At 36.5% G+C, this 21,606-nt stretch overlaps 1 protein-coding gene across 12 annotated transcripts in view; it reads left to right on the forward strand.

Annotated features, from left to right (window-relative positions):
* Nucleotides 1-21,606, forward strand: part of Sox102F (transcription factor Sox102F) — a 411,141-nt gene that overhangs the window by 354,665 nt on the left and 34,870 nt on the right. The window lies entirely within an intron of this gene.

Here is a 21,606-nt window from a genome sequence, read left to right on the forward strand (position 1 = left end):
AAGTTCTGAATCCTCGATGGTGTGAAGAAAATATTATGTTACGGGTTTGATAAAAGCAAAAGCTTTTGTAAAAGATAATTGATGAGTTTTATAAAATTGTCTACGAATAGGTTGGAAATAAATATATGAAGAAATGTAGCTTAAGGCAAGGCCAAAGGAATCCTGTTTTACGGACTTGCGGTCCACATGGCTGTTATGCGAAGTTATGAATGTATGTTTGTGGTTATACCTCGGTAACCATACTGTCTCTATGTTCAAGGGGTTCTGCGAATAAAGACTTATACTTGTCACTGTGTATGTACACATATATTTGATATGCAGGGTTGTCGGCTCAAAGGACAAAAGGGGAGGCAATATACCGCCCGAGTGCACAGCAATATGAGAGTTACAGCCGCACGCTCCGGCTTCCGCTTCCAGAGCACTGCTCTGTGTCAGTGCAATTCCCATGTTATTTCACTAATTCTTACAGCAATTATTACAAAAAAATGCCAGTCATTGGTTTCATATATGCGCTAAAGGCTTCAAATAAAAGCGATCACTAATGCTTCCGTAAAACCACTCTATACCGAAACAATCTCGCCGAAACACCAACATGCTGATACTCTTTGGGAATACCTTTAAATCCATTGTTAGGCCACACAACGTCACTAATGCGATTCCAATTAAGTGTGTGGTTCATCTCTATCTGAATGAATTTGGGATAACCACACAGTAGTTTACTACCTTAAGTACTCTTTGCCTACAAATACATTCATATATGTGCAAGACTCGAAACGGTGTTATTCATGTATTATAGAAAACGAATTGTCGGATATACCTCTAAAGTTTGTTGGTTAAATCAGTAACATTGTTTGCATACAGGATCTCTGGGTTGGTCAGGATGTGGAAAAGTAGTAATGATCTCGAAGAAGCCTCGAGTAACCGTCTTTTAAGTCTGGACGGTATTGGCAGAAAATTGTACAAGTACATAGCTTTGTGTGAACCATATTTTTGCTTTAATTTACTTATCAAGGTGACAACTAGAATTATAACTCGGCTTTTATGTTAACATTACTGCAAGACAGTTTAACTGCGAAAATCGCAGTTTAAATCGTAGTTCTGCTTGCAAAGATCTTATTGTTCATTACCTGCAGTCTTGACAGCTTTTACTGGACAAGTCTTTTCTAAGTATTCCGTCTCGAGCGACTTAATTAGACCGCAGTGAACCTCAGGTAAGAAGTAGAATTATGACAGATTTTCAATAACGAGTTATCAAGAAAATATTCGTTTTGAGATAGCATGAGTCCAAGAAAGTGGTATATCCAATTGGTTTATTTGTGAGTGAATGAATGTCCGTGGACCAAATAATTCAAATACAAAAAAAATCGCAGAAAACTTTAATTCAATTATTATACAATAATTGAAGGTATAATTCAATTATTATTGAAGGCTATTATTCAATTATTTACTATTCAGTATTTGTAAGTAATAAAGAGTTGGGCTGAAATATCTTGGGGAAAATTGTAACATGTCTTTTCTAATTAATATTTCTACAGCCAAACCTGCTTATTTGTGAATTATCATTCATTCAACTGTTTATTACAATAGTTATTTCTATTAGCCTGAACAGCTACAGAAAAATCATTTGACAAATGAATTAGAAAAATTAAAGCTAACGTAAAAAAAAAAAGTTATGAATATAACTAGATAGGCAAAAATGGAGGCGCTGGCGTACTAATAATATTGCTGTAATAGAAGCACAACTGGTGATCTAATTACCTTAAATTCATTCCAGAAATAAAGTAACTTGCTAGTTTTTTTTTTTTTTTCTTTTCCCTTTTTTGGCGCATCGACTGCCTTGGCCATTAGCGCCTAACTTGCTAGTTATTAAAAGGCTAGCTTTGTGAATAAACACCCTATTGGAAGCGTGATTACTTCTTTTGGGAAAGGGAGTTAAACAGTTCTATCCGCATAGCAGCTTGCAGAGGCTGCATCTCCCTATTTCTGCATGACCATCTAGCATCACATGGTTAACTGCAAATAATTATTACCACATCGTCGCTTTCAGATTTTTCAGAAGGCGGGCCGACATGACTGATGTTTGTGAGTTGTGAATCGAAGCCTGAATTCTTGAATGTGTAACTGCTGCAAGTAGCTCCCTACTGATGGAAAAACCATGTTTAAAGAGAAGTAAATGGTGTTATCTCAATTGTTTCAATTTTTGCTTAAAACTATTATTGTGAAACATTACAGCTTGTCTCGTATAATTTTAATTCGCCATTTGAGATGTAACCAGCTCAGCAAGAGAAAAGACAAAGGTTGTGCAGTTTGTTAGTAATTAATGAAAATTAAAATAAAAGTAATTATTGAAAAGAAATAGGCCAATGTATTAAGGAGAGATCAGAGCTCAGGGGTGGAGATTAATAGCGTCACTCTAGTGAGTGGAAGGCAGGCTGAATGTCGGGCACTCCAGGGCTCACTTGGAGTGTGGCCTGCTTCCGGCAGTACGCTTTTTCATGTGGACAAATTTGACATCTCTGTTCGCCCCTTGGGTCTTCTAATGACTATTCAATTGCTAACTTCCATATGATTTAAAAACTTTTCCTTTTGTAATCGCACCGCCTTCTGCTGCAACCCTTCTAATCCTCACAAATATTTCAGGCACATGTCCTCGACCAAATGAATTATTGCTTTCAATTAAATCATTTTATGTTTAAAAATATTTTCTTTGGTGTGAACACTGCATGACTTTCTCTTTCAGCGACTTACGTAATGAAATTTACTTTTAATCTGACCGAAAAATAGCTAAAAAATAGAAAATAATCTATAAAGCGGCACCGATTGCCTCCAAATTTGGAACCTCACTTATATATTTCTTTCCTTTTAATATTACACAAGGCGCCACGGTAGCCGAGCGGTTAGAGGCTACACCCGCAAAGCTAAGATTTATTGCAGTACTAGGCTATATTCCCAGTGTATACCTTTAATTGTTAATATGAGAAATTTATAGTAAATTATGTTTGCTAGTCGCCTCCGTCCATGACAACTGATTTGGTAGTTGGATGTAAAGCCCGCCTGAAGGCATTACTTTACTCTTTCCTTAATATACTAATCTGATGGCAGTGACGAAGTGATTAATGAATGTATAAAATTAGCATTCCATTACAAGTGTTTAACGTTTATCGCCAAATTATGTGGTCTGCAAAAGTTCCGAACTTCCAATGGTTAGTCATAATAGTTTCAGACATAATTTTAGTGTATAAAAAAGGGGACCCCTGTGGAGATGAGGAATTGTGGTCCTACAGCCTCACTCTCACACTAATATAAGCAAAGTCAGAATTAAACCAGTTAACCCGAAAGCAATGGGAATTTCGCCCAACTTTTCAACAGTGATTACCTCATGGCGAATAGAACAATAACTACAACAGTAACACTCATTTCCGCAGTATGGTGTTACCCCATTGCTACCCCATAACTTAATTAATTAATTCTTTAAAGCGATATAACCTTTGGCTGTTTGCTAAGTACAAAGACCCAAAAAGCCTTCTGGCGGGTAATCAGGTTGCATAAAAAGTAGATTTATACGTACTTAGCCCTAGATGATTGCTCTAAAGCTTTTGATCTTGTTCAAGATGATGTCACCTGGAGAAAGTTGGAAGAGCATTATTAGGAGATGATCCCGCTTAATTGGTAACGGACTTCTACTTATGTCTCAAAATTTACTTCATCCATATTTACAAAACACAAGGCTTGGCTACTGTAGTAGCATCCATGGTTTTTACGTTCCGGATAGGTTTCGGATTTCTATCCATACAGAGCTTGATTAATCGGTTTGGTTTAGAGAATTAGATTTGAATAAGCATTTGTAAAGAAAAAATTGTCAAAGTTGGGAGTTGCACTTTTTGACCATCAACCCTTATACAACTGTCCTAAAGGACAGTTTTAATTAAACTCATTCATAACGAGACTTCCAATTGTATGTGGATCAGAACCTAACATTAATAGTGGTTAAGGTAGGGAAGGGAACGAGGCATTTACGTGAATGTAAAACTTTGTAAAGTTTGTAAATACCTCGTACATTCCTTCAGTCTAAATTCAGGATAGACCACGATTACAGTACATCCTCTTAGTTACGATTAAGAACAGGATCACTTTCAATTTAATAAGTTACGAAATTATATTCTCTTTGCCCTGCCCAATTTCATCAGCATCTTTGCAGAAGAAATCACACATAAGGGGCTGACTCCTTTTGCTATGTAAGTGCCGGAAACCCCAAAAGGGCAGCTCATCAAATTTATAATCGAATCAAATTTCATTTATGAAAATCGGTTCACGCGTTTAGATGTATAGTTGTTTTCAAAAAAAGTATTTTCTGAAAACGTCTTTTTTGGCCATTTTTGACATCGTTTTTCTCGAAATCTATTTCTTCTCGGTGGCTGCAAATCGCACTTATAAACAAGGATATACAAAGAAAATTATTAGGACTTTTTATCTTTAATTGAAAACTTGTCCGAAGATATTGTCAATATTGCGTTTTTGACGCCTTACGAGGGGGTATTCAGCTGTCTAGGGCAGTTTTAATTCACATGTAAATATATATGATTTCAAGTAAAATTTGGCGTTGACTCGCTGTTGGCAATGCGTAAAACTGCTTCCAAAATTTTACATTATATGCGATGTTTTTTAAATATCTCTAGTATTTATAGATAGCTAGAATACCTCTAACAATTAGAATGGAATTCTTCGTTTTTACTTAATTTTGCAAATTTGGGGCTTGAAAGCTGAAATGGACACCAGTGCTAAAATAAGGTGGGCCACCATTTGAACACTACTGGATATTACAACAATATGTTGGTTTTACTGTAGTTATTACGTAATAATACAATATTTGCTACGGGTCACAGGTACATCGAGGAAATAGGAATAGTTTTGACGAAATGAAATGCTTAGTTGGTGGCGAGGTTACACTGTTAGCTCAGAGGACGAGAGTAGATGCTATCAAGAGGTTCTATTAGCTTGAATAGCAGTCCCGATGCCAGTCTACTGTAAGTATAGCTGCCCATTTCCAAATTTATTTATTTGATTTCTCTCCCCAAAAATGGTGTTTGATAAAATGTCCAGTTTGTAGTTAAAAACGGAAAAATTGTTTATATCTTTTTGTGGTCAGTATTATTTTATTAATACGAAGTATTATTGATTGTAAGTTTTTATTCTAATTTAACGATCCTCTTTAGATGCTCTTTTCGACTGATTTCCTTTGTAAAATAAGGATCCTTTGGATTAAGGGTCATTGCCAGTATTGGTGGCAAAGAAGTGGTGGACGCCTTGGCGAAAGACGCTATTACTTGGGGAATAGCCTACTCAGAGCCATATTTAGCAGCCGATATCAAAAATCTAGTCCGGCGAAGTAACTATTCGCTGTGGCAAGAGGAATACGACAGAAGCAAAACTGCTAAAGCGCGATTCTACTCCGCTATACAGCCCTCCATTCCAGTCAAACCCTTGTATGTCACGTTAAGTGCGAATAGAACATTCTACACAGCTATAGGCCGATTAAGATTGAACCATAACCGAACTCCAAGCCATCTATTCCGCATAGGGGTTCTCCCTGATAAGCAGTGCACATGTGGAGAGGAATCAGAAGCTGGTTCCAACCACCTAATTTTAGCATGCCCCCAAAGAAGTAAAGGCCTGGACATTCTTTGGAAAGCCAAATTTTTTTTTTTCGGCGCATCAACTGCTGAGTTATTAGCGCCTGGAAAGCCATATTGGATAATAAGTTGGAACTACCGACTAATTTACAACTGATATTGACAAATGCTAACCTGATAACACTTGAGGCAATAGCGAACCATATCAAAAACAATCAAATCATAATATAATTAATTAGACAGCTACAGGTTGATAAATATACTCCCACACCGTATTCATGGCTAATCTGCGCGTGCAGAAGGCCAAAAAAAGGATCCTCCTTGATAACGTTAAGTGGAAGACTGCGGTGAGTGGAAGGAGTCAAGAAGATTGAGCTAGAATAGTTCGCGCTGGTATATGTGAATGAAAAAAGAATATTTTTGAGCTTAGATGAGGGGTTGTGGCGAGGATTATGTTGAAAGATGCAGTAGTTTGGCTGGTAGCTATTGGTAGGAAGGCGCGTACCAATAAATAATGCGATTTGGTTAGGTACCAGCAGGAGCGCGAGTGCTGCCATTGCGGACACCTCTGCTTGTGGGCCGGGCCTGCATTGTTACCTCCGCCAATAGCCGACCTCTCCTTCTTCCCATGTCTACTTCATATATTCTGTTCATACACTTTCTAAACTGTAACACCCCAGTTCATTCTACTGTATTTTTATACATTGCCCACACTAATTTTTATTCCACGGCAATCTAAATAGTACGGCAATTATTCTACTACAAATCTAATATTATTATCTCTCAAAAAAAACTTTTTTCAAGTCTCTAAAATTAATTCTTAATTTTTTTTCTACATGTCGTTTTGGATGTGTTCATCTGCAATCTATAAACAAAATTTTAACAAAATAATTTTATTAAAAAGAAGAGTTACACTTTATTTTACATTATATACTGACGAATTCACTTTTTGTTTTTCGTAGACGATTCAAGAAATAATATACCTAACTATAATCATTTAGTGTTACAAAAAAAAAAAATAAGTTTCTCATATGTGACTATTTCTTTGTACATATTAAAGAAACTGCGATATAAATCGTATGTGTAAAAGCGAAAAAGGTTCATTTTGATCGAGGTAGTGATGGCACTTCAAGGTTCAACATTACATTTTTATGCAAACTCCGTTTCATAATTCAGATGACACCCTCTAAACTTAGGCCGCTGAAGGATCGGTAGGAAGTTGAGTTTAGAATACTGGAATAACTTCAGTGTTTAGAAATTTAAAAGTAAAGAATAGAATTAATTGCTAAGATATTTTTAAATAAATATTTTTACTACTTTCTATATTCTATTTCCAATAGTTTCCATACTGGCAGTGGTAGACATTCTTGTGGTTGATTAGTTGCTACCACTACACTAGTACGAGTAAGTTTCGGCAACTGATTCAACTTTAGGAGGAGTATTTCCAGAAAAATATCTTTTACCACAGCGCGAAGTTAGTCACAGCATCCTGATGTTGGAACAGTAAGTAAGAAGGTTACAGAACAGGAATATGTATATTATCTAAAAGGAATTGCTAAATAATTGAAATTTCACAATTATATGTACCTACAAATCAGTACATTATTTCTCCCCTAAATCCAGTACAATAATAGGTGATCATTTACCGATTGTACGAAGGAAAATCAATGCTTTCCATTGTCCACTTTCTATTCTATTCATAAAATACTACTTCGCCAGAATATTGTTGATTGACTAGGAACGTATTAGTTCGGAAAAAAAACTACGAATTTTTATCGGCGACTAAAAGTTTTTGAATCATTAAAATTAGAGGATGACGGATCAGCCTGAAGAATAAAGTGGCCATTGATCTACTTTCTGCGCCGTTTCGCCAGCACACTCTCTCGCTTGCCCCTACTGCTTGAGACCGTGTCAAATTGTCAAAGCTCGTTTTTGATGAAGTTTTAGTTACCAAATGAATCTGCCCTCTCAAACACCAAAACACCCTCTACCACAGCGTTCATCTCAAAATACATGGACAACACGACACTATAAATTGATAAGTCCTAACTCGTGCTCTAGTTTCTACGGCCTCTTAAACACCCATCCTCCTAAACATAGACAGCCCTTTCTCAAATTTAATAAATTCATATTACCTTCTCTCCAACCTCTAAGTTCTGACGTCATCTATACCAAAACGCCTCCCAGTTCATAAAATGAATAAATCAACTACACTTCCGTACCAATCATGCTATGATTTGCTGGGACGTCATATCAATATTTACTAACGCACAACTTGCAACGCAATAGAAGTGATCGAAAAAGTAGGCCCTCTGCAACCCTACACCAAGTGGCACAGATTGTTTGTAGCATCTAGCTCGATAATTTAACTTTTATGTAAAGCTAAATCTAAAATATTGGCCTCTCAAATTTACTTGTTTGATTTAATAGTAAATGATACATTATTGTACTGTACACCTGTATGGGCGCTTAGGCATTTAGAAAGCTTCTAAAGAGTACAGCTAAATTTTTCTCTTTTCTCTTTTTCGCAGCACTCCGGGATACTTGGTTCGTTGGATGCAGGGCGATAAACAGTTATGATGATGTAGTAAACATACAACTCCACAAATTTATATTACCTGAAAGTTGCCGAAACTTTGCTAAAAAAAAAAAAATTGTCTAAAAGATTTTTGACCGCACCTCAATATTGCTAAGGATAATTTGTTACTTTTACAAAGTGCACTCATTTAAATCACCAAATATGCCAATGCTATCGTTTTTATCCAATCAATTTTTGGGTCAAGCAGTTAGATTATTAATATACAATAATTTAGAATGGAGGTCCTCATTTCATAATTTTTTCTCTTTTATCTAATTTATCTTATGACATTTATTACCTTCTGTTGACACATATAGCAATTTCATTAGGGTGAAATGAAATTTGTTGGGGATGACAGTGGAAACCGTAGATTTAGATCAAAATGGACAATTAGCAGTTATGATTTAAGTAGGAAAAGCTTACGACTCTTGGTGTTTTAAACTTTTGGGAAGTATCGGGAGATTTACGTACAATTTAATTTTACATACATGAAATCTTTACCGACTCAAGAAGCGGTCGCTTGATAACACAAAAGGGCCTCACAGTGCCCATCACCGACTTTAAACCTGTACTTAATTCTAAAAACTAATTATTGGTATTAATTGGCGCAGCTAGTTATAAAAATATAAGAAACACATGTCCGAACAAGAGTGCGTAAGGGTGTCGCACGCTGTACCGCTGAACAACCCTCCACTAACTGTAGAAACAATCACTTCCAGTGTTATTTTGAGGTCTCTTTTTAGCAATTTACTTAGCGTTAATATGAACTAGAGAAGAGACGGTGGCGAGTTCTAATTAATAACTGAGGGTGCAAATCAACGCACAAGCACTCTGTGAAGTGGGGCTACACAACAATCAAATTGAAAGATGATTATTCTGTAAGGAACATAACAGTTAGCCGTGGCGAAACTGCACATGGCCTCACTAATTGGGACTCACCAACTGCAAAGCACTACCAAAACAATATTCTTCAATCTATTTATTATTCATTTCTAAATCGAAAAGTTGGTAATTTTCTTGTCTCCGCGCAATTAGCTATTCGATTATTTGAAAGGTTGTACTTCGCAATGTGGTCGGTTGGTTGCTACCGCAATCAAAAGTGGCCCTTCTATTTCGGAATTTTCGGAAGTTACTTGCCTAGAGAAATTGGCCCTTCTCATTTAAGCCACAAGCATTGGTCTTTACACCCATCGCTTAACCACTTTTTGGGTTTTCTTGCTTTTTGATCAAGAAGATAATTCAACATTGAGCGCCTCAGGTTAGAAATTAGATTTGATTAAAACTGGAAGTCATAGAATTAGAAATGTGGTCATCCAACACGCAGCCTGGCTACCAAATTGAATTTAAAGCTTAAAATTAAACTAATAAATAATTATCTTATTTAATTTTTATTTTTTATGAAATAATAACTTTATTAATAAAAATATTTGTTTAACGCAGGTTTAACTTAAACTTTAGATTCTACCAATCTTTAATTTAGAACGGCATTAAAAGAATTTAGTCACTTTAATTTTCAAAATTTCGGGCAAAAGTTTTAAATGATGGTAATGGGGGCGTTTATGGAAAAAAGTGGGCGATTTTGAGCTCTCTTTCACTTTTTGTTTTTGAGAAATTCTCAACTCAAACACATAATCCACAGCTAAAAACATTTTGTTCGTTTGTATGTGACTTCCAATACTCTCAAAGCTGCAATTATTGAAGAAGTTTGATTATCCTACCATCGTTCAAGGTGCCTTATTTGAACTCGGTGTATGAACATTCAAATGACCTCCGTAATTTAGAAAATAAATAAGATATAATAATGACTTATTTATTAAAGTATCCAAGTTTAATATTGTTTCATTTTAATATTTTCCCGAAAATACCACTCTGTGAGAGTGTAATACGAGTACGAGTATTAAGAGATCTTATCTCTTATAATGTTATTAAGGGAATTCAAAATCTTGCCATCAATTTAACTATTGTAATTATTGCATTGAAATTCTGGCGAGTACATTAAAGCAGGATTTGATATGTTGTAAACTGGGTGAATTTTATCCGCGTTTTATACTCAGTGGGAACTGAATTAAAAAATACAAATAGAATAAAGGGATGCTAAGGGGGCAGAAGGGGTAGCTTTATCCAGGGATTAATTCCCGCTTTAATTTCATGCCGTTCTGCATTAAAAAGAATTGTGCGTGAATGCGAACGTGGATCCGAAGAGAAAGTGGGCGGGAGATAATCATTTAAAATCCTGTTGTGTACAATTTTCTCTAATTGGCGGTAGTAATGGTATATTGGTGACCCATCGGCACAGCAAACGGTCCGCTCCCTGCACCAACTGAATCACGTGCAATACAATCGCATACAAAGGGTACGGTTTGAGTGTACTGAATGGGCCAAGAGGGGTGTTACATATGCAGGGACATATGTATGCTAGGTATTGGACATACAGAAACAACCAGTTGGTTCAGATCAAACAAAATTCTAACCAATTTCCAGGGCCCAAGCATTGAGAGGCTCCTGTACTGCCTTTGTTTGCCTGTTTTCATTACTTTGGTAAAGATAACAGTCGCAGTAGTTTATATTACTGTGTTTTACTCAATTCACTCCCAATATTCATCTGTATGTATACAAGGTCATACGGTATACTACATGTGACATCAACAAATACCTCAGTAATGCCCAATCAATAAATTAATCTTTGATAGAAATTACATTAATTGGTGCTCAATCTCTTTGTTCTCTTCGCTTCAGTATTTCTACAGCGGAAGCTCCTTCTTCAACTAAGTGAAGAGCAGACATTGGTCTGCACATCTCAAGTCAATTGTCGCTGGCGAATAGTTATTTTCAAAAAATTTGAGCGGCCCGTCGTGTATGCCGGTTTAATTTTAAAATGAAACAAATTAAAATGTAAACATTTTAATTTCTGGGACGAGTGTTGCTGTAGTGGTTATGAAGGTGGCTTTGTATGTGGGAGATCCCCAGTTGGAATCCCGCGTGTATCTACTTTTTATTTGGTAGAAAAAATGTTATTATTAGGTGCTTAAATATCTCAGATATTAATACATAATTACTTCAATAGAAGTACAAATGAATAGCAGAGTTTTAGTTTTTGTCCTATATAAGGGTGTACGTGAACACATCAATTCACTAGATTGCCCAAGTCAGGACTTCCGGTAAATACGTCACAAAAATTTCCCTCTCATCCAGGACACACAAAAGTAACCCCCAATTGAATTGTAAACTTTGCTCTTTATTGGAAGACATCGACCACTTTCTAGTTGAATGCCCCTTCTACCAGTCAGTTAGACAACATTTTAAAGTACATAATATGGGAGAGCAGTGGCCGAACATAATACTAGACTCCCAAATCAAAACAGCTAATTATATTATATTACGTTTACATCTCAACTCTACTCGTTTTAAGAAACTTCATTCTGATTTGATCATCTCATTTTAAACGTTAATATTAACATATAGTAACAACGCATTTCAGTTCAAACCCTGTTTCAACCACTAACTATTCGAATGTAGAATGAGTTCTGGGCCGAACGTGGTTAAATATAAAAAATAAATTTCAAATATAGGATTAAAAATTTCTTCAACTATAATATATGACATGTCATTAAAGTAACTAAATCTAAGTAATGTGCATTCTTGAATTTCCTCACTATTGTTCGCTTTCCATGTAACTTTATTGTTCGCCTTTATATCTAGGTGGCCATTAAAACTTACTTTAAGCGTCATCTCACAGTCTTTATTATAATTTATTCTTTATTTTACAAGCAATAAACAAAATAAAATATTAATAATTACTTGTGGTTGAAATAAGAAAAATTGTAACGATTAATGTTTTTACTTGTCTATAAAAATCATACGGAATTGTTAAAATATCGATAAAAAAAATAAGTCTCAGCAACTAAATCTCAATAACTACAAAATTTTGCTCAAAATGAAGTCAGTGGTTAATAGAGACTTGCTGCCACAAATGAATTTTTAATTTTAAAAATAACTCTTTCATTTATTCCCTGCTTCTGAGCTTACTGTCCAAAAGAGTAATGCTTCTTTGAGCGGATAAAAATCTCTCTGTGAACCGTTGCCCAGTTGAGGGGAATTAGAGTGTTTCTGTGCTTATGGATAACTTGATGGAAAGCACATTCCTGGTGACCTTCCGAAAGTAACTTTAATATTTTTTCCAAAACCACAACGGAGATTAAAGTTCAAAGATTTGGTGTGTAAAAATGGAATATAGTATAGGACCTCGGATGCTTCCTGGCGGGACGCCATTCCTGAGAATGCGGTGCCTTATTGCACTTTTAATTAAGAAAAGATTACGTTATGCAACATGGTCAGTGTGCTAGGTAGGAGCTTGAATAGAGTCCCGTAGGCCTCAGCACACCAAAGCTTTTATTCGCTAATAAGCGCCACGATAGCCGAACGGTTAAGATACTAGACCCGCAAAGCTAAGATGGGTTGGTTAGTGGGTTCGATTCCCGGCCTCGCATTTTATTTAATGTTCAATATGACAAATTAACAGTAAAGTATGTATATCTGTAAAGTAATGTAAAGTATATTAAGTGGTACATAGTTCATAGTATATTTAAAGTAAGTATGCAAAGTCGTCTCCGCCCATGACGTAGTTGGACGTAAAGCCACTGAGATAAACGTTACTTTTTAGACAACTGAACTGTACAATTATGTTGTGCACAACCATAAGAAAAATTAATTTAATTGGGATGCGAACGTAGGAGTCACTTTAGCATTGCCTCTAAGGTGCCATATCTGTGCACGAACGTTTTACCACCTGCACAATATTAAGAGCCATTAAACTTATTGCTTTCTTTACATGTACGCTAACAGTGAAGACTCTACAGGAATATAACGGGTAGCCAACATCTAGTAGCTCAGTCTCTCTCAGGCTTATTTTAAATATAAAACGTTGCTATAATTAAAATGATGCGTTCTATCCGATCTGGTAGTTGGTAGGATAGGAATGGGGAGTTTAAGATTTAATAGAAGCGAGTTGTGTTGGAGACAGTGTTTGGAGTTCCGGCTTGCGGCGGATGTGACCCACATGCGCACGCGCCCCAAACCCATACATCTGCCCTACATGTCACACTCCACCTGTGCGCCTTCATTCAAGTGCGTCCTTCACTCATTTGTAATCTCCTTCATTCCCCTTCACAATCTAATACACTGCCCAAGCAGTTTTTCCAAAATTAACTGATTTTTTCTTAACTACATTGTCCAACCAGACAATCTCTGTTCAGAGCTGGAGCATCTTCACAGTGCTCCCCGCTTGTTTTTATCCTATCCTCTACGTTTCATTATTTCTTCTACCCATGACTCAATATGAAAAAGTAATTCAGTATACGTTCTTGACACATTAGGTATCACTTGTTACGAGTAAGTATAAAAGAGAAGAAGACGAACAATAGAGGTAAATCAAAGTGCACAGAGAAATAAGAAATAAAGCCTGTTAAATCTGTCCGGTAGGGCATTTGTATAAGGATCAAAAAGGTGCAGAAAAAGCGTAATGTGGGAACACCCACCTTTCACAATTTTACCAACATCTTAAATGTGTTATAATTATTAAAACATTTTGAGAACATTCAAAAAACTATGCTATTAAAAATATTGGCCAAAGTGTTGTGATCATAGTAACATGGCGCATTCATATATTGCCTGTAGTAACATGTCTTTCTTATGCAACGCTGTTACTTTTAAAGTTATATTAAGCCGCCACGGTAGCCGAGCGGTTAGAGGCCCGCAAAGTTAAGATGTATTGTGTTACTGGGTTCGATATCCGGTCTTGGCCTTGGATTTTATTTAATGGTTAATAAAAGATATTTACTGTAAAGTGCGATTGGTAGTCGCCTCCGTTCTCGACACCTAATCGGTAGTTGGAACGTAAAGCCCGCCTGAAAAATCAAAGTCAAAGATGCTTAATATTAAAGTCAACTGAATGTTTAGTACAAACTGTAAGTTTAAAGAGAATTGAATCACGCGAGAAAGTGATCTGTCAGCAATCTCCGTTCCTTCTTAGACAGATTGATTTCTGTCTCATGCAGCATCCATGATGATACATCTGAGCCACTTGTCGGTCACTACATTCGTTCCCCTCATTCTTTCCTTTTGCCAATTTTTGAATTCTTTGGTAAACATAAAATGGAGAAGGAGATAATATATATGAAAGGGATGGTCAAATTGGTGGGGTAGCAGGCTGAAGGACAGGTCAGTTTGCGATGTGAGGCACGTACCACCTGAGCCCATCTACATATTGTAGTTGCTGTATCCGGCACCTCATGCAGTAGAGCTGTACGTGGTCCCACATCCTGTCCCTAACTATTGTAATATACAAGAGCTCTCGCTGGTTCACATTAAAATTCACAACTCTCCTAATTCTGATTATAGAAGGCCCAGCCTGAGTAAGCTGCACTCCCTTCCAGCTCTTGCACATATATTTGAATGTGAAATCAAGTCAATTACACCATCAAAGTGTCCCCCCTTACTTATTTCTTCCTTGCCGCCCTTTTCTTTTCATTTTACAAAAATATTCTAATTTCTGTCTCTATTACAATAAAGAATGTAAAAGTTAAAACTTAGATATGCCTTCATTAATTTTTACTACGTCATTTTGGAGGGCTTCAATTTTTATTTACTCTTACTTGCTGATAAGCCAATATTTTTTCACCGATTTACCGGTTTTGAAGTCTCATTAGTAAATAGTGTAGAGAAGTCGCTTTCTTTTCGAACCCAAAGCTCAGCCGGCTCAAACGTTTTTTCCTAAAAATAAAACATTGCTTACAGACAACTGTTTTCCAATCTTCCTCCGCAGGTAATATTAAATTTTCTCTCAATGTTTAAATGAAGTCCGGCGCGCTCCAGGAGCCTCATTTTCATTAAGAGCTTATTCCTCTTACCTCTCTTGTAGGGAACTACTGTAATCGCAGTATAACCGTCTTTTCCTTCTATAAAAGAAGTTATTGTAATCGCAGCTTAAAATCTCTTTCACCCCTTAAGAGAAACTATGTAATCGCAAGTTTAATCTTTTTTATAACTTCTTTAGTCTGTAAGTGTTCAAGTTTTCATAATGATCTGATTAATGTAGAACGAGATATTGAGAATTCTCTGTATCGTTCCAAGGCACGAAATGAATGCTGGTTTTACGATGGCAATAGAATTGATGTGGTTAGCAGGTATAAATACTTAGGGGTCATTATAACTCCGGGACTGTCCTTCGTGAAGCATTTGGATGAAAGACTTGGTACCGCAAAATTTGGAATACACTCCACGTACGATAAGCTTTTTAAAAATAATATCATTCCGTTGTCCTCTAAGTTGGAAGTGTTTAACAGCGTTTGTAGATCCGTGCTTTGTTACGCTACACAGGTTTGGGGTTTCATGCGTTTTGAGAAGGCTGAAAAGTTGTACACTTATTTCATAAAGAAGATGTTAGCGCTGCCCCTAGGTACGCCAAACTATATAGTCTATTTAGAAACAGGAGCCTACCCCCTCTTCCTATACACGTTACAGTTGCACCTCAGTTATATTCAAAAAGTCCTGTTACTCCCCAATAACAGATTGCCAAAGATCCTGGCTGAGGAAATTATTATGAAAAACTGTTTTTGGCATAAAGAGTTTAAGATTACTTGCCAGAAATATGACTGGGAAAGCAGTGACTACTTGATTAGTGGAAACAAACAAAGTTTTGATGGGTTATTTGAAAATATTAAAACTAAGTTTAGAAATGATTTAATTTCGAAGGCCCAAAACTCTACTTATCATGCATTGTATAAAAACCTTAATATTAACTTAGAGCAGAACAATTATTTTTCTGATAAATTTAAAATAAATTTTATTAAAGTTATTTTCAAATTAAGAGGACAATTGCTGAATCTGAATTTTAATGTTGCCAGAGATGAAGCTGTACATTTATGTTCCATGTGTAACCAGTTTGCGGTTGAGGATACCTTTCATTATGTAAGCGTCTGTCCTGTACTATCTGAATTCAGAGTAAGATGGTTAGGAAAGAAAGCACTATCTGAATCAGAGTGTATAGAATATTTAAATGGAAGCGACTGGGATAAACTATATAATTATCACATGAGAGCATGGAAGTACAGAAGTTTCCTCATACAGGAATATAACACTTAGTGTATATTAGAATGTAATGTAAATTATGCGATAAGTTCTGGCTGCTATTTTATATTGTAAACTTTTAAATAGAATTTGGTCAAGCAGATGGACTGCTGTCCATGCTTTTGTGTAAATATGTTTTGCTGTTTGTAAGATTATGTACATATTACTTCAAAATAAAACACTTAATTATTATTATTATTATTATTATTGAGAATTAAATTTAAGCTATGTTTTGAACTATGAAACGTTTATCTGTCATTACCTCCAAAACTAATACATCTTTAAAGTTAACATTTTATTGCTATACAGAAACTGATGTAGTCTATGGAGTGTTCACGCTCTCATTGCTAGCCTAAATTCTCTGAAGTCGCCTGGAAGAGCTTGTCTCCTCCATCTCTGTAGTAATTAGCTCCTTATTTTTTAATTTAATTTTTCGAGAATGATATTTAATTTTATTAATATATCGCTCATGTAAATATTTCACTCTGTTTCTATAAGGCTTCAACCTTAATGGCAAATATAAATTAATAATAATTATAATTTGTTGAGTACGGTAGAAATATGCTTAGTCATTCACACATTCATGCAAACTACTCCTTACAAGCTGCAAAGTGAATTTGCCGTGGAAATCGAATGCAGCGTAACGCGAGAAAGCGTTAGAAGCGAATGAGAAGACAGAAGTTTAGTTAGTTACTTGAGATGTGATTAAATTGTTACCTGCAATGATTCCACTAAGATTTGAATGAATTTGTGAAGAAGGAGAGAATAAGTGGCGATAATGTGGCGAACTATGGATGGGCTAGTATTGCAAGGGGTTTCTCAGGAGTGTGATCCAGCCTTCGTGAAGGTCTTCCTCTGAGCGGACACAATGTAGGGTGATGTCCCCCTGAACTCCACATAATGGGCTGTTACGGCCAGACTGCTTGCCTATGGACTACGTGACCTGGGACCTCTGATTGCTCACATGTCACAGCCTGCAGGATCCTTATTAGCCCTGAGGACATAACGTCTGCTCTTACTACTCTCCACTTCTTATTTCCCAAATCTTTTGATATTTTACTGTTTGCTGTTTATATTCAGGGTATACCATGTTAAATTGGCCGTAGGAAAGGAAGTGATTCTACACAACATTTGCCATAAAATTTTATATAAACCTCTTCTTGATTTGCTAAGAACTAGCACTTTTAAAATAGTGGTATATACCTGGAAATTATCAAGAAAAACGCCCAATAGCACTCAGTTCCAATAATGGTAGGGTGAATATTTTGCAGACTAATATGATATTAAAAAATACTAGAATTATAAATTTTGAACGCGTGATTCAAACATTGACCACTGTTACTGCAGTAAGGGTTAGAAGAGCAAGAAGTCTAATGTAGAGTGTGTGTTGAGACAGGAGTGCTACAGAGCGTTATTCCGGTGATGATTGCCTTAGTCTGATTTTGATTGGGTGTCAGTTCGCATTTGCTGCAGGCGACTTGCCACAGTCTGACGACAGCGCCTGTCTGAGTCATTATTGGCCCGGGCCCCTAGAGATTTCAGCTAAAGGAATCTCCACTACCAGCCACCCAAAGAAACATATAGTTTAGATTTCATTCTACTCAAACCAATTATTTTAGACCCATGATGAGCTCCCTTTAAAATAATTTAATAGCACTTTAGTTCATGATGATTAGTGACCATAAATCATGAATTTGAAAGGTGATGTGTCAGAAAATAAATTTTGGTGATTACTCACACGACGTATTTATTACTGTTTAAATCATTCGAATTTTCTTCAGTCACATTCTTGAATTCCAATATTGCGGCATTTTATAACTTCTATAAAACTCTGAAACTTATTTTATAAATAGTATTTCCTCCTAACCACATGTAGCGGGTAATTTTTTTTTTTAATATATTCTGCACATTTGGAGTTTTTCTGCACAATGGCTAGAATAGTCTGCCCAAAACATTTATACATTTAGGGTGGACGTTGGTTTAGAGGTTATAAGCGTGGTTTTGTAAATGGGAGATCCCCAGTTAGAATCCCGCGAGTAGAAATGACGTTTAGAATTGATAGTTGTAAGTGGAGTCCTAGGAACAAACTAACGAGGTTCTCCAAGAAGATGGGGACACGCACGCTTGCCCAGATGTTCCGGAAATGGCTCTCGCATTTGAATAGCTCCGGGAAATTTCTACAAATTAAAGGAAGCCGGCAGACAGGTATAATCTCCTTGGGCTAACATGCATCTCTTCCCGGGAGCTGTTAGATTAGGATGACCGCTCTCGTAAATTCTAAATACCTTTCCGCCCCGTGAGGGTTGATATTTTTTCAACGCCCGACATTTGGCTCTCTGATGAGGTCAAAAATCTGCACAAGCCGAGACTGACTAGGAGAGGCTGCATACTTCAAGAGTTGTTTGGCGGCTCCGTTTTCGTCAAAGTCCGCCACTGCCAGCCTGTTCTTCAATTCAAATTGCTTAACGCCTTGTATCTGTCTAGGGAGATGCTGTGAAGAAAGGGGTTCGACATTCAAGAAACTCTTACTCCCTAGCGCTATGTTAACTAAGGCCTTTAAGGGTCTATGTAGCAATCCCAATAGTCTAGGAGCAGCACCAGTACCACCTAAGGTAGCTCATCTCTGCGAACAATCGGACAACAGCCTTAACCCGAACATCCTTCTCGTACACTCCTTGAACGTCAACCTAATTCACCAAAGAGCCTCTTTAAATTCAAACTCTTCGTTGTGAGATAAACGGCTGAATCTTGCGCTACCTCGCAAAAACCACAACACTGTTCCATAAGAGATGTACAGATATCTCCTATAAGTGCAATGCCCAAAGAGAGAACCAATCAATATTCACTCGTCAGGGACACCAGATTCTTCAAGGTCGCAATTGATTTGGCTTGACAAGTATACCTAACTATACCACTTAAAGGAAAACATTTCAAAGTACAAAATCCATTCCATACTTAACGGAGTAATCCAGAGTATCCGGAGATACCTAACTAACGTTCACATTCTCCTCAATCAATGCAGTTAACATGTACATCTGTTTGTTATTTGGAATCAATTCGGGAAAATCCTTGACAGAATAGTAAATTTTAAGTTTGCAGTTTTTTCATAAGGTTTAGAAATTGTGAATGAAAAATATGACGAACCGATGGTGAGATAGATACAGGAGTAGGGAGATAGTTGAGAGACGGCGCGCACAAAGCTTTGACATGATGATAAGAGTTGGAATACCTCAGTGAACAGCACATATCCGAGCGCTGTACCACTCTCTTTCTTCTCACAAACCTCCCAACATCTTCTGAATATAAAATCCACCCCTATGTTGTTTTCAATGTTAATTTTCTGTTTGTTCTTTGTGGAAAGCCAAGGAAGGTTTCTCTGTCCATGTCTGTCATCCTCTCTCTGAAACGTGTTCCTTCAGCCCCCATCTAGACTACAACTCACGTAGTTCTTCTTGGTCGCCAAACTTCCTTCTACATTCTTACCTTTCTTTTCCTTCTCGTATCCCTTTGTGTGTGACCTTTTAAAAATTTTCACATACCTGGATTATTAAAAAATATATATAATTTCTTAACTTATCAGAAAACACCGTTTCATCAAAAAATGAAAATGAAAAAAAAGAAAGTTATTATATACCCAGCAGATCCGACCAATATTAATCTAATCCTGTCCAGTGAGGGAACAATTTGCAATAAAAGAGCAAAAACACGTTCAAAAAAAAGTTCTCATATTAAAATAATTAATCGCCGAGGATCCAGGTGCCAAAGAACGGTTTAAAGAAAGAATTTCTCATGTTAAATAAATATAAAAATTGAATCCAATGGTGTACAACTTTTTCTTATGTGATTAAATGTTCTTGACATTTACAATTTGTAGCAACTAGCAGTTGGCCTGCAATATTATATAGGTTTACGTTAAAAAATGGCAAAAATTTATTTTTTGAAAGACATTTCATATCAGCGAATTTTCTACAAAATTGGAATTCAGGTTGCAGTTTAACCTTATTTTGATGGAAACTCAAAATGGAGAATTTGACTCGATCGCCTACCACCTAGTAAGGGAAGTAAGAGAAGGAAAGATACATCAGAAACAGTCTGCAGCAACGATGACGAACCCAATGACGAGCCGAGAAATTTTAGGTGACACGCATCGTTTGTGGGCTATCTTTGTCCAGAATAGTAACGATTGCTCGTGCTAAGCAGACCGACTCTATGTTAGTGTACCGCACTAATGGCTGTCGAACAGCGCCACATCAAGAGTAGTGGTGCGTCAACAGGTTATGCTCCGTTCTATAAACGGAGGATGCAGAAGAGTGATGTGTGTTACTTTAACACCACAGCAAGACAATGTTTCTATGTACAGCAAATAACTGCTCACGAGACAGCAGCACTACGCAGACGGCTACTTGTGAGCTTCATTGACTTCGGTACAAATTAAGCTATTAGAGGCTTTTGTTGAGTTGTTTTCTTATGAAGTAGTTCACCACAATTCGTTGTAAACTGCTGTTACTTAACGATTACACTCAACTCTGTTAATTGGCCTAGTGCCGATGGTTTACTTTGCCTTATTGATCATTTATAATTTACTGCAAACGAATTAATAAGGTTACATAATCAAAGAGAATTGCTTTCGTATTTGCACAATGTGAAGGGTACGTTTCTCATCGGGCCAAGTCCAGTTCTCTCATGTTTTCTCCTTAAATTCATTTTTGCTGAAACTTTATTCTACGTGTATAGTTGTAGAAAATTTGATATGCGAGGTCGAGTTATTTTTTCAAGAGAACGTGGGTTTTAAAATAAGTGTTATTGCATGCACAATTAAATCCAGGTAATTGTGCATTTGAAAACTGTAGACGAGCTAAATGTAAGGAACCAAAAGTTTTAGGTAATAATTGCATATTTCGGATCCAAATTCACGTATACGTCGACACCAGAGTACACGCTTGTATATAAAACCTTGTCCGCCAAATATTTATTGATAAAGTTTGTAGAAAGAAAGTAAGAATATTAGTTAGTGCGCGAGTCCAGCGAAGAGCTGCCAAAGGTAACGGCCCCTCTCTCTGTAATGTATATATATATGTGTATAGGCACGACTCCAATTCATAGAGCTAGCCTCCCATTCATAGCTACACGCTGCCCAATAATATTTTTGTATCACTTCACTCAATTATATTAACGCCAGAAATGTGAACCAACATACATCCGGCATACATATCTCACCTAAATTGCTCATCTCGCTTCTTCTAGGCCTTTATCTATAAAACTTAAATTTTAAAC

Source organism: Rhodnius prolixus, unplaced genomic scaffold (assembly GCF_049639745.1).
Source record: "Rhodnius prolixus isolate KJV_2025 unplaced genomic scaffold, Rpr scaffold_16, whole genome shotgun sequence".
Lineage (NCBI taxonomy): Eukaryota > Metazoa > Arthropoda > Insecta > Hemiptera > Reduviidae > Rhodnius > Rhodnius prolixus.